This window comes from Mus pahari, unplaced genomic scaffold (genome assembly GCF_900095145.1).
Source record: "Mus pahari unplaced genomic scaffold, PAHARI_EIJ_v1.1 scaffold_7552_1, whole genome shotgun sequence".
Lineage (NCBI taxonomy): Eukaryota > Metazoa > Chordata > Mammalia > Rodentia > Muridae > Mus > Mus pahari.
In genome coordinates this window covers 38,544-53,434 of record NW_018393251.1, presented here as the reverse complement: position 1 = coordinate 53,434, position 14,891 = coordinate 38,544, and the positions used below count along the sequence as shown (strand labels likewise).

The following is a 14,891-nucleotide window of genomic DNA, read 5'->3' as shown; positions in this document are numbered from 1 at the left end:
TGGATATTAGTCCTCTATCAGATTTAGCATTGGTAATAATTCTTTGCCAATCCGTTGGTGGCCTTTTAGTCTTGTTGACAGTGTCTTTTGCCTTGCAGAAGCTTTGGAATTTTATGAGGTCCCATTCGTCAATTCTTGATTTTACAGCACAAGTCATTGGTGTTCTGTTGAGAAATTTTTTTCCCTGTGCCCATATCTTCGAGGCTTTTCACCACTTTCTCCTCTATCAATTTCAGTGTCTCTGGTTTTGTGTGGAGGTCTTTGAGCCACTTAGACTTGAGCTTTCTACAAGGAGATAAGAATGGATCTATTCTCATTCTTCTGCATGATAGCCACCAGTTGTGCCAACACCATTTGTTAAAAATGCTGTCTTTTTTCCACTGGATGGTTTTAGCTTCATTGTCAAAAATCAAGTGACCATAGGTGTGTGGATTCATTTCTGGATCTTCAATTCTATTCCATTGATCTACATGTCTGTCACTGTACCAGTACCATGCAGTTTCATCACAATTGCTCTGTAGTACAGCTTAAGGTCAGGCATGGTGATTCCACCAGAGGTTCTTTTATTGTTGAGAATGGATTTTGCTATCCGAGGTTTCTTATTATTCCTGATGAATTTGCAAATTGCCCTTTCAAAGTCTGTGAATAATTGGGTTGGAATTTTGATGGGGATTGCATTGAATCTGTAGATTGCTTTTGGCAGGATGGCTATTTTGACTATGTTAGTTCTGCCAATCTTTGAGCATGGGAGATCTTTCCATCTTCTGAGATCTTCTTCAATTTCTTTCTCTAGGGATTTGAAGTTCTTATCATACAGATCTTTCACTTCCTCAGTTAGAGTTACACCAAGTTATTTTATATTTTTTGTGACTACTTAGAATGGTGTTGTTTCCCTAATTTCTTTCTCATCATGTTTATACTTTGTGTAGAGAAAGGCTACTGATTTGTTTGAGTTAATTTTATATCCAGCTACAGCACTGAAGCTGTTTATCAGGTTTAGGAGTTCTCTGGTGGACTTTTTAGGGTCACTTATGTATACCATCATATAATCTGCAAATAATGATATTTTGTCTTCTTCCTTACCAATTTTTATCCCCTTGATCTCCTTTTCTTGTTGGGTTGCTCTGGCTAGGACTTTAAGTACTATATTAAATAGGTAGGGGAAAGTGTGCAGCCTTGTCTAGTCCCAGATTTTAGTGGGATTGCTTCGAATTTCTCTCCATTTACTTTGATGTTGGCTACTAGTTTGCTGTAGTTTGCTTTTATTATGTTTAGGTATGGGCTTTGAATTCCTGACCTTTCCAAGACTTTTATCATGAAGGGGTGTTGGATTTTGTCAAATGCTTAATCAGCATCTATGGAGATGATCATGTGTTTATTGTCTTTGAGTTTGATTATGTAGTGGATTACATGGATGGATTTCCTATATTAAACCATCCCTGNATCCCTGGNATGAAGCCTACTTGGTCANGATGNATGATCATTTTGATGTGTTCTTGGATTCNGTTTGCGAGGATTTTATTGAGTATTTTTNCATCGATATTCNTAAGGGAAATTTGTCTGAAGTTCTCTTTCTNTGTTGGATCTTTGTGTGGTTTAGGTATCAGAGTAATTGTGGCTTCATAGAATGAATTGGGTAGAGTACCTTCTGTTTCTATTTTGTGGAATACTTTTACGAGAGTTGGAATTATGTCTTCTTTGAAAGTCTGATAGAATTCTGCACTAATGCCTTCTGGTCCTGGCTTTTTTTAGTTGGGAGACTATTAATGACAGCTTCTATTACTTTAGGTGATATAGGACTGTTTAGGTCATTAATCTGATCCTAATTTAACTTGGTCTTTGTCAGGGAATAAGCAGGGTCATGGAGGGAAAGATTATGAACTGATCAGGTAATCAAATTTCTATGTACAATGAATCAAAGAAAAATAAACATATACATAGATTATATCTAAAATGTGTCTTTTAAAAAATGTTACATGGGTATGTCCCCTTAAAGACATTTTATATAATATAAAATCAGTAATCACCATATTGTGAGAGAGTTTGAAGAAAATATTGCAAGTTAACTGCTGCGTCCAAAAGAAGGTAACATTATTTAACACAATCAAAGCAGCAGTCTGCTGTTGCTTTCTGATTAATTTTCCTGAATCCAGCAGTACATGTCACACTACACATGGAGGAGGGAACCTGAGATAGTACATAAATATTATATAATATGTATGTGAGTGAGTGTGTATAGTTCTTGTATGTATCATATGAATAATATCCCATAGGTTGATATATGGGGCACTAACAGATATGTCTATACATATTCTTCTGATAACCAGTATTCCTTAGCAGTATCAGGCACATTATTTTTTTGAATTACCGTGCAATGCACTAAATGTCACACAATATTAACTACATCATGCAATATTATATATGTAACATCCAGGTTGTAGCAATTTAAAAGTTTTCCTTCCTAAACTGATTAATCCACAAAGAATGTTTACGTGGCACCAGTTTTTCTCTCATAATTTATAAATTAAAAAAAAAAAGAACACTGAGGTGTATGGAGGGAGAAGTTAAAGGTAAATCGAGAAGTAGTTGTCTGATGACTATGACCCACAGATGTATATAAGACTCCCATACAATTAAGGGAGTTTTCCTAAGTGTAAAAGAAAACCATGAACCCCCTATGCTTCCCCTCTTTTCCCTGCTCCTATGAGGGAACTCCCCAACCCACTCACTCCTACCTCTCCACTCTAGCATTCCCTTGTGCTAGGGCATCAAGTTTGCACAGGACCCAGGGACTCCCCTCCCACTGATTTCAGATAAGGTAACCCTCCAATGAAGAGTGGAAATCAGGAAAGGGGATAATATTTGAAATTTAAATAATATAAAAATACAAAATATATAAATAAAAAAGAAAACCTTGAATGTGGAGAGAGATTTATGTTAATGAATACTTGTTATACTTAATAAGGCTATAAAAATGTTCACACAGAATCAGAAAATGCCATGGTTTATATACAGTTACAAAATTTTAATTAATTATGTGTATTAAAGTACACATATATTATACTATAAATTTAATAGCTATATTCCTGTATTAGGGTTGATAGGCATGTGGGTGCTATTGAACATGGTATCCGGAGGCCTTTGATCCATCTTTGATGAGATTTACATGAAGTTGAGAGTTATCAAATTTTGGTGATTTTAACTGAGGATGGTCTTTTGCAAGAGTAGCAGTTGTTCTTATATAGAGAGCTATTACTTCAGTGCCTCCTACTTTAAAATTTAGATATTCTAAAAAAAAAATAAAATAAAAATACCCACTGATGTTCCTCCTGTGGCACATTCTAAATCTTCAAATATATGAAGTTGTTCGCTTTGTAGGAAACAAGGAAATAGCTTTCTATTTTCAGTTTTAATCCAAGACCTTGTGGAAAATTCCAAATGATGAAAATGTCATACTTTGCACACTGATTTTACTTATGCTTCATGTTCACCAGTACTCCAACAGGGTTCACCAGTACTGATGAAAACAGTACCCTCGTTTTCATCAAGGAAGACACCTAAAATAGATGAATGTTTACATATGTATATCAATAAAGGTAATGCAAAATTGAGAAATTCCTCTAATTTACTAATTAATGACTTTCATAAAAGACAGCTGTATTGAAATAAACCCATGTAGTAAAACACAACATAGCTCATTGATAATTGAAAATTTATATAGTTCATATTAAGGTTTAATGATAAAATGTGCTAGAAAAAATTATTACCAGATAACAAGTAATACACTATATGAGTATATTTGTGCGTATTTGTGTGAGTGTGTGTGTGTGTGTGTGTGTGTGTCTGTGTAAACATATTTGTCAAACACATTTTTTTTTGTTCGGTTTTGGTTTTGGTTTTTCGAGACAGGGTTTCTCTGTGTAACCCTGGCTCTCCTGGAACTCACTTTGTAGACCAGGCTGGCCTCGAACTTAGAAATCCACCTGCCTCTGCCTTCCGAGTGCTGGGATTAAAGGTGTGCACCAGCACTCCCGGTGTCAAACATATTTTTTAAAAATGAATCCGTGTATGAGAGAATGAAGGGGAAGTATGAATGTCTGGAAATTGTGAACATAAAATATATTTGTGGGTTTTCCGTGTACATACAGTATAGAGATGTATAATGAACATAAACTTAAAAATTTTTCAGTCTTAATCATTTATGTTTCTATAAATTTCTAATTTAAATGTATAACTATCAACCACAGTAAATGTATCACTTTTTGAGAAACTATTCTACTCTAGTCACCACTTAAGGCTTTTTTGATAAAACTCTTGGTTCCTGATTTAAATTATGATCTCATTTGGTGAAATATTGAGATAACTTTTCACAAATCTTACTGATATTCATATAAGATGCATTGTCTGATATTAAATGTTATATTTGTGCAAGATATTCATCCATGTAAAAGATTAATTAGGATGTTTTTCAGTGTAGAAATTTTCCACTGATAGAATAATCTTTAACAAAAGTACAGTTGTTCCTCTGGGTCCATTTAGATGATTTCATTGATATATCTAAGCATAAGGAAATATAAGAAACTTTACCTGCTGACATTCAGTGAATTGTTCGGGATCTGCTCTTTTCTGAGACTCTACTTTTTGTAGTAAGAGTTCGTGGTAGGTGTGAAACATTGAGTCAGGAGTTGAGCTTCCTCTCTGTTGTTCATATACTATGTATGCTAGTCATGTTGACAAAAATCTCTTCAAACTTCCTGTGATTCCTGCCATCTGGAGAACATGTCATTATGCTAAATCCAAAAATTCCTGGACTTCTAAAGATTCAACACCCATCCTGTCCAATATCAGTACCTGTGCAAACATTCACTGAGTTATTATGCTGATCTCTTGCCTGATATTCAACACCTGGCAGTTAGTGACATTTGATAAAGCATATTTTTGGTTGATGGTTGTTCACACCTCATCAAGAAGTTTGAGAAAAATTTCATACATTTTTCAAAAAAAAAGAATTTAGGTGTCATTTATGAAAGAAAATTTTATTGCTAATGCTAGTATATGCTAATTTATGCAACTTTTTTAGATTACAATTAGTGACACAGATTGAGCATTGAATTTGATTTGTAATTTTTTTGAACTACCTTATATTTATGTCCATAATATCCATACTGAATTAAGTGGAGACTTTAACTCCATATTTGGAATGGTTGGTATGTCACTGTCTTATAATCAAATCTTGCTATAGAGTTTATTGTACAATCTTTGTTACTATGAAAAAACCTTTGTTTCATACTTTGGATGAATTATGACTTTTTGGGTTTCAATTTTGTTAAGTACTTTTGCAAAATTATAGAATGGATAAATTGAGTGTCAGGTTGTGATAATCTATACCTTTTGTATACTGGGTGCTAATACCATTTCAAATTAACTGGGAATGTACATGGTGGCTGACACTTCACTCCATCGGACTGCTATTGCAATGCCATCCTGGGTTGTAGCAGTCTTTTGGAAGTCATTTGGTGTGCATGAGCATTGGACTCGGATCCATATCATACTCATTATATCAAGACTACAGATCAAAAATTCAGTTCATTCAATAACCTTGAATTTGCTTTTGCCCAGGTTTTGAGGTGTGGCTCAATGTGGTTTTAAACAGAGACATCCTCCATGTTGCTTGTAACGCAAATAATATTTTCAAAATTTCTTTTCTTTCTGCCTAAAGCTCATATTATTGACTTGACATGGTTGAAAGAAGACATACCACACAAAACTGCATCCTTTCTGATTATCAATGGACCCTTTGGTTTCTCTTACTCCTTTAAGTCATTCCATTAGATGGAAATCTTCAGATATTCACTGTAGTACTTTATGGATATATAAACTAAAATTTTCTTGCATGTTTCACTGATAATATTCCATAGCTTCCTTCCAGTTTATTTTCCCTTTATTTCTTGTTGGAATCAGGTATCTGTTTCTCTGGTTTGCTATGTGGATTTTTTGATAGCCTCTATCCCATTTTCACTTTAAAGAATAATCTTAGAAATATTGATGTTGTATTTTCAATAAATGTTTGGTATCATTTATTAGTAAAACCTTGTGTCCTTTACTTCCCATTGATGGGATACTGATTTTTGTTTCTGCAATCACTTGTAACAAGGTTTGATATGGCACAGATATATGATTTATTTAAAGCATTGAAGCAGTTTTGAGTATCTGCACACATCACTCTTCATGGATGAAAAGACTACCTCTTTCCTGAATGAGATATGCAATAGCAAAGATCTTATTCATAAACTACAGATATTTTCAAGGCAATGTGATGCCCATTATACATCCACGCACCAATAAATATAATTTCAGTTTCCTCATTATAAATAACACCTCAGTCAATTATAATTTTAGTGATTTATGTAGAAAATTCAACTTATTCTACTGAAATTAAATCTGACAGGTTATAGCTTGTTTCCAAATAGGATTTTTAACCCAATGCATTATAATTGGAAGGACGTATTGCTTCACTGTCACTCAAAGTACATAGTTACGCAGGATTGTTGACAATGATCCTTTCAAGGTTTCCCCTGAGAACCCTTAAACCATAAAACTCAGGTGAGAATAAAGGGTCCAATATTCTCTTCCAAGCTTCACTGTTCTATATACAGCACAATTCTAATATCGAATATACCCCCAAAAGAATTTCAACATTATATATAAATTTTACACCTGAAGGACCTCTACAGTCTGAACTTATGAAAGCAGGGTATACTTCCTACCCGTAACAGCCTACCTGTCTAACAGGAAGTCTTCCCTATTTAGGAACATAGGTGAGCCCCTTGGCTGAATACGCACACCATTTGGGACCTCCACAGAGACAAGTACTTGAGGTATCTATTGAGCTCTTCATATGTCCTATTGTCCTTCCAGTTTGGGTCTCCAACTGAAACTCTGGGAGTTAAGCACGTCTGCCCCAGGCTGCAAAGCCAACCTGGCTGCTATGAGGTCTGCCTTAACCAGAGACACAGGGATACATGATGGTCGCACCAAGCAAAGACATTGAAGGCATGCCATAACAAGAGACAGCACTTCCTGATTCCCAGAAGGCCTGATAGAATCAAAGTCACACAGCTCTATCTGTCTCCAAAGAGTCCTGATCCGGGCCGAGACACCCAGGAAAGCTAACAACAGAAATGACCAGATAGTGAAAGAAAAATTCAAGGACATAACCAACAGACATCAGCATCCAGTTCTCCTAACCTGGATACTCTAACACACATGAAGGGCAAGATTCTGATTTAAAATTCCTTCTTGTGAAGATCTCAAATACCATTAATGACAGTAAAATAACACCTTTAAAGAATTACAGAAAACCACAGGCAAACGGGTAGAAGCCCTTAGAGAGGAAACAAATAATTCACTTGAAGACATACAAGAAAATACAATTTAAAAGGTGATGGAAAGGAACAACTCAGACCAACACCTAAAAATGGAAAGAGAAACAATAAAGAAGTTCAAAATGTCTTCAGCATATTTATCAGACACCAGACCCATACAGGAAAGCTTCCCTTTCCCCACCCATCTTCCCTGATCTCTGAGACCCTTGCACCAAACCAAGTTTCACTCAGCATCCTGTTAGCCCAGGAAGACATTGATTCCCCTGCCAAATCTCCACACACCTTCATCTGATCTAAGACTCCCGAAACATAAAGAACTCTATGTAGGTCAGGAAAAAGACATTATTTGGTTGTTGTTGATGTTGTTGCTGCTGTTTTTCTTTTACTTTTGTTTTTTCTTAGATATTTTCTTTATTTACATTTCAAGCGATATCCACTTTCCTCGTTTCCTTTCCAAAAACCCCCTATCTCCTTTTCCCTTCCCTTGCTTACCAACCCACCCACTCCTGCTTCCTGGCCGTGGCATTCCCCTACACTGGAATGTAGAACCTTCACAGAGCCTTTCCTCCCAATAATGACTGACAAACCCTTCCTCTGCTACACATGCAGATGGATTCATAGGTCTCTGATGTGTGTACTTTGGTTGGTTGTTTAGTCCCTGGGAGCTTTGGGAGTACTGGTTAGTTCATATTGCTGTTCCTCCTATGGGGCTGCAAACTTCTTCAGCTCCTTGGGATCTTACTCTAGGTCCTCCATTGGGAACTCTGTGCTCAGCCCAATGATCAGCTGCAAGTACCCACCTCTATATTTGACAGGCACTAGCAGAGCTTCTCAGGAGACAGCTACATCAGGCTCCTGTCAACAAGCAGTTGTTGGAATCCAAAATAGTGCCTGGTTTTCGTAACTTTATTTGGGATGGATCCTCATGTGGTACAGTCTCAGGATTCCATTTCCTTCAGTCTCTGCTCAAAACTATGTCCCTGTATCTCCTTCTATGGATATTTGTTCCCCTTTCTAAGAAGGACCCAAGTATCCACACTTTGGAATTCCTACATCTTGAACTTTATTTGGTCTGTGAATTATATCTTGGATATTCTAGGGTTTTGGTATACTATCCACATATCGGTGAGTGAATATCATGTGTGTTCTTTTGTGCTTAAGTTGCCTAATTTAAGAAAATATTTTCGAGTTCCAATCATTTGCCTGTGGATTTCATGAATTCAATGTTTTTAATAGCTGTGTAGTATTCCATTGTGCAAAGTACTACATTTTCTGTATCCATTCCTCTGTTTAGGGACATCCTGGTTCTTTCCAGCTTTTGGCTATTATAAATATCGCTGCTATGAGCATAGTGGTGCATATATCCTTATTACATCCTCTAGATTCATGGCCAGGAATGGTATAACTGGATCTTCAGGTAGTACTATGTCCAATGTTCTGAGCAACCAGAAGACTGATTTCCAGAGTGGTTGTACCATCTTGTAATTCCACCAACAATGGAGGAGTGTTACACTTTATCCACATCCTCACAAGCATCTGCTGTCACCTGAGTTTTTCATCTTATCCATTTTTACTGGTGTGAGGTGGAATCTCAAGGTTGTTTGGATTTGCATTTCCCTAATGACTAAGGTTGTTGAACAGTTCTTTAGGTGCTTCTGAGGCATTCAAAATTCTTCAGTTGAAAATTCTCTGTTCAGCTCTGTACTCCATTTTTAATAAGGTTATTTGGTTCTCTGGAGTCTAACTTCTTGTGTTATTTGTATATAAAGGACATAAGCTCTCTATTGCATGTACAGTTGATAAAAATTTTTCCCAATCTGTTGGTTGCCATTTTGTCCTAGTGACAATGTCCTTTGCCATACAAAAGCTTTGCAATTTTATGAGGTCCCATTTGTCAATTTTTGATCTTACAGCATAAAATATGGGTGTTCTGTTCAGGAATTTTTTTGTTCTGAGCTCATGTGCTTGATTCTCTTGCCCACTTATTTTCAATTAGCTTAAGTGTATCTGCTTTTATGTGGAGGTCCTTGATTCACTTGTACTTTATCTATGTATGAGGAGATAAGAAAAGATCAATTTGCCTTCTTCTACATGCTAACAGCCAGTTGAGCCAGCACCATTTGGTGAAAATGCTGTCTTTTTTCCACTTTAAGTTTTCAGCTCCTTTGTGAAAGTTCAAGTGACCATAGGAATGTGGGTTCACTTCTGGGTTTTCAATTCTATTCCATTGATCTACCTGCCTGTAACTGTACCAGTACCATGCAATTTTTATCACACTTGCTCTGCACTACAGCTTGAGGTCAGGGATGGTGATTTCCCCAGAAGTTCTTTTATTGTTGAGGAGAGTTTTCCTTATCCTGGGTTTTTGGTTATTCCCGATGAATTTGGAAATTGATCTCTCTAACTCTGAGAAATTTTGTTGGGCATTTCATTAAATCTAAAGATTGCTTTCAGCAATTTGGCTATTTTTACTATATTAATCCTCCAAATCAATGGGCGTGGGAGATCCTTCTACCTTCTAAGATCTTTGATTTCTTTCTTCAGTGACTTGGAGTTCTTATCATAGCGATCTTTCACTTACTTAGTTAGAGTTATACCAAGTCATTTTACATCATTTGTGACTATTGTGAGAGGTGTTTTCTCCCTAATTTCTTTCTCAACCTGTTTATCTTTGAGTAGAGGAAGGCCACTGATTTGTTTGAGTTAATTTTATATCCACCCACTTTGCTGAAGTTTTTGGTCAAGTTTAGGAGTTCTCTGGTGGAATTTTTCTGGTGTCACTTAAGTATAATATCATATCATCTGCAAATAGTGATTTTCGACTACTTCCTTTCCAATTTGTATCTCATTGGCTTCCTTTTGTTGCCTAATTGCTCTTTAAATTTCATTTTGTCATGGAATATCTTTGTTTCCTTATCTATAGTAAATGAAAATTTTGCTGGATATGGTAGCATATTTGGACATTTTTGTTCTCTTAGGCTCGGTATAATGTCTTTACAGGCTTTAAGTGACTCTGTTGAGAAGTCTAGTGTGATTCTCATAGTTCTGTCTTTAAATGTTATTTGACCTTTTCCCCTTACTTATTTTAATATTCTTTCTTTGTTTTGTGCATTTTGGTGTTTTGATTATTATATGATTGGAGGAATTTCTTTCCTTGTCTAATCTTTCCAGTCTTCTTTTTTTCTTCTCCAATTATTTCTTAGGTATTTACTTCATTTACATTTTAAATGCTATCCCCAAAGTCCCCTATATCCCCCTCACTCACCTAACCAGCCACTCCCCCTTCTTGGCCCTGGTTTTCCCCTGTACTGGAGCACATAAAGTTTGCAAGACCAAGGGGCCTCTCTTTCCAATGATATCTGACTAGGCCATCTTCTGCTACATACGCAGCTAGAGACATGAGCTCTGGGGGTGCTGGTTAGTTCATAATGTTGTTCCACCTATAGGGTTGCAGACCCCTTCAGCTCCTTGGGTACTTTCTCTAGCTCCTCCATTGGGGACCTGTGTTCTATCCAATAGCTGACTGTGAGCATCCACTTCTGTGTTTGCCAGGCAGTGGCATAGCCTCACAAGAGACAGCTATACCAGGGTCCTTTCAGCAAAATCTTGCTGGTGTATGCAATAGTGTCCGCTTTTGGAGACTGATTATGTGATGGACCCCTGGGTGGGGCACTTTTTGGATGGTCTATCCTTTCGTCTCAGCTCCAAACTTTGTCTCTGTAACACCTTTCATGGGAGTTTTGTTCCCAATTCTAAGAAGGTGCGAAGTCTCCACATTTTGGTCTTCCTTCTTGAATTTCATGTGTTTTGCANATTGTATCTTAGGTATTCTAAGTTTCTGAGCTATTATCCACTCATCAGTGAGCACATATCAGGTGACTCATTTTGTGATTGTGTTATCTCACTCAGGATGATATCCTCCAGATACATCCATTTGCCCAAGAAATTCATAAATTCATTGTTTTTAGTAGCGAAGTAGTAATACATTGTGTAAATGTACCACATTTTCTGTATCCATTACTCTGTTGAGGGACATCTAGATTCTTTCCAGCTTCTGGCTATTATAAATAAGGCTGCTATGTACATAGTGGAGCATGTGTCCTTATTACCAATTGGAACATCTTCTGGGTATATGCCCAGGAGAGGAATTGCTGGGTCTTCTAGTAGTACTATATCCAATTTTTTGAGGAACTGCCAGACTGATTTCAAGAGTGGTTTTACAAGCTTGCAATCCCACCAACAATTAAAGAGTGTTCTTCCTTCTCCACATCCTCCCCAGGATCTGCTGTCACATTAATTTTTGATCTTAGTCATTCTGATTGGTGTGACGTGGAATCTCAGGGTTGTTTTGATTTGCATTTCTCTGATGATTAATGTTGTTAAACATTTTTTTCAGGTAATTCTCAGCCATTAGGTATTTCTCACTTGCAAATTCTTTGTTTAACTCTATACCACATCTTTTAATGGGGTTATTTGATATTCTGTAGTACATCATCTTGAGTTCTTTGTATATATTGAATATTAGTCCCCTATCAGATTTAGGATTGATAAAGATCCTTTCCCAATCTGTTGGTGGCCTTCTTTGTTTTATTGATTTTATTGTTAGCCTTACAGAAGCTATGCAATTTTATTAGGTCCCATTGCTGGTCTTAGATCACAAGCCATTACTGTTCTTTTCAGGAATATTTCCCCTGTGCCCATATCTTTGAGGCTTTTCCCCACTTTCTCGTCTATAAGTTTCAGTGTCTCTGGTTTTATGTGGATTTCCTTGGTCTACATAGACTTGAGCTTTGTACATGTGGATAAGTATGGATCAATTCATATTCTTCTACAACATACCTGCCAGTTTGGCCAGCACCATTTATTAAAAATGCTCTCTTTTTTTTCCACTGGATGGCTTTAGCTCCCCTGTCAAAGATCAAGTGACCACAGATGTGTTGGTTCATTTCTGGGTCTTTAGTTCTATTCCACTGATCTACCTACCATGAAGTTTTTTTTAATTGATTGATTGATTGATTGATTGATTGATTGATTTTTGGTTGTTCGAGACAGGGTTTCTCTGTATAGCCCTGGCTGACCTGGAACTCACTCTGTAGACCAGGCTGGCCTCAAACTCAGAAATCTGTGTGCTCTGCCTCACAAGTGCTAGGATTAAAGGCATGTGCTGCCATGCCTGGCTTCCTACCATGCAGTTTTAAATCATAATTGTTCTATAGTACAGCTTGAAATCAGGCCTTGTGATTCTACCAGAGGTTCTTTTAGTGTTGAGAATAGTTTTTGCTATCCTAGGATTTTGTTATTCCAGATGAATTTGCAAATTGCCCTTTCTAACTAGGATAAAAATTGACTTGGAATTTTGATGGGGATTGCATTAAATCTATAGATTGCTTTGAGCAACGTAGCCATTTTTACTATGTTAATCCTGCCAATCCACAATCATGGGAGATCATTCCAGCTTCTGAGATCTTCTTTGATTTCTTTCTTCAGGAACTTGAAGTTCTTATCATACAGATCCTTCACTTCCTTAGTTAGAGTCTCACCAAGGTATTTTATATTATTTGTGATTATTGTGAAAGGTATTATTTCCCTAATTTCTTTCTCAGACTATTTATCATTTCTGTAGAGAAAGACCACTGATTTGTTTGAGTTAATTTTATATCCATCTACTTCAATGAAGTTGTTTATTAGATTTAGGAGTTCTCTGGTGGAATTTTGGGGGTCACTTATGTATACTATCATATCTTCTGCAAATAATGATATTTTGACTTTTTCCTTTCCAATTTGTATCCCCTTGATCTCCTTTTCTTTTCTAATTGCTCTGGCTAGGTCTTCTAGTACTACATTGAATAGGTAGGGAGAGAGTTAGCAGCCTTGTCTAGTTCCTGATTTTAGCGGGATTGTTTTCAGTTTCTCACCATTTAGTCTGATGTTCATTATTGGTTTGTTGTATATTGCCTTTATTACGTTTAGGTATAGGCCTTGAATTCCTAATCTTTCCAAGACTTTTAACATGAAGAGGTGTTGGATTTTGTAGAATGCTTCCTCACTCTCTAATGGGATGGTCACATGGTTTTTGTCTTTGAGTTTGTTTATATAGTAGATTATGTTGATGGATTTCCATATATTGAACCATCCTTGCATCCCTGGGATGAAGCCTACTTGATCATGATCGAAGATAATTTTGATATGTTCTTGGATTTGGTTTGTGAGGATTTTATCATTTTTTGCATTAAATTCATAAGGGAAATTGGTCTGAAATTCTCTTCCTTTGTTGGGTCTTTGTGTTCTTAGTATCAGAGTAATTGTGGCTTCATAGAACAGATTAGGTAGAGTACCTTTTGTTTGTATTTTGTGAAATAGTTTGAGGAGTATTGGAATTATATCTTCTTTGAAGGTTTGATAGAACTCTGAACTAAAATCCCTGGACTCTTTTAGGTTGGGTGACTATTAATGACAGTTTCTATTTCTTTGGGTGACATAGGACTATTTAGATCATTAATCTGAACATGATTTAACCTTTGAACCTGATATCTGTCTAGAAAATTGTTCATGTCATCCAGGTTTTCCAGTTTTGTTGAGTATAGGCTTTTGTAGTGGGATCCAATGATTTTTTGGATTTCTTTTTTCCTGTTGTTATGTTTCCCTTTTCATTTCTGATTTTTTTATTTGTATACTGTCTCTGTGCTCTCTTGTTATTCTGGCTAAGGGTTTACCTATCTTGTTGAGTTTCTCAAAAAACCAGCTCCTGGTTTGGTTGATTCTTTGTATAGATCTTTTTGTTTCTACTTGGTTGATTTCAGCCCTGAGTTTGATTTCTTCCTGACATCTACTTGTCTTGGGTGAATTAGCTTCTTTTTGTTCTAGAGCTTTCAGGTATGCTGTTAAACTGCTAGTGTATACTCTCTCTCATTTATTTTTGGATGCACTTAGAGCTATTAATTTTCCTCTTAGCACTGCTTTCATTGTTTCTCATAAGTTTTGTTATGTTGTTGGCTCATTTTCATTAAATTCTAAAAAAGACTAATTCCTTTCTTTCTTTATTTTTTGACCAAGTTATCATGGTGTAAATTGTTGTTCACCTTCCACATGCATGTGGACTTTCTTTTTTTTTTTTTTTATTAAATACCAGTCTTAGTCTGTGGTGATCTGATAAGAATCATGGAATTATTTCAATTTTCTTTTATCTGTTGAGGTCTGTTTTGTGACTGATGAGGTCAAATATAGAAAAGGTACTGTATGGTGCTGAGAAATCATATTCTTTTGTTTTAGGATTAAATGTTCTATAAATATTTGATAGATTGATTTAGATTATAACTTCTGTTAATTTCACTGAGTCTCTGTTTAGTTTCTCATTCCATGATCTGTCCATTGATGTGATTTGTATGTTGAAGTCTCTTGCTATTATTGTATGAAAAACAATGTGTGTATTGAACTTTAGTAAAGTTTAGTATGTGAATGTGGGTATCCTTGCATTAGGAGCATAGATGATCAAAATTGAGAATTCTT

At 36.1% G+C, this 14,891-nt stretch overlaps 1 pseudogene; it reads right to left on the bottom strand.

Moving 5' to 3' along the window:
• The window catches only part of LOC110315433, a 15,142-nt pseudogene extending 2,896 nt beyond the window's left edge, over nucleotides 1-12,246 (bottom strand).
• Between the last annotated feature and the right edge of the window lie 2,645 nt (nucleotides 12,247-14,891).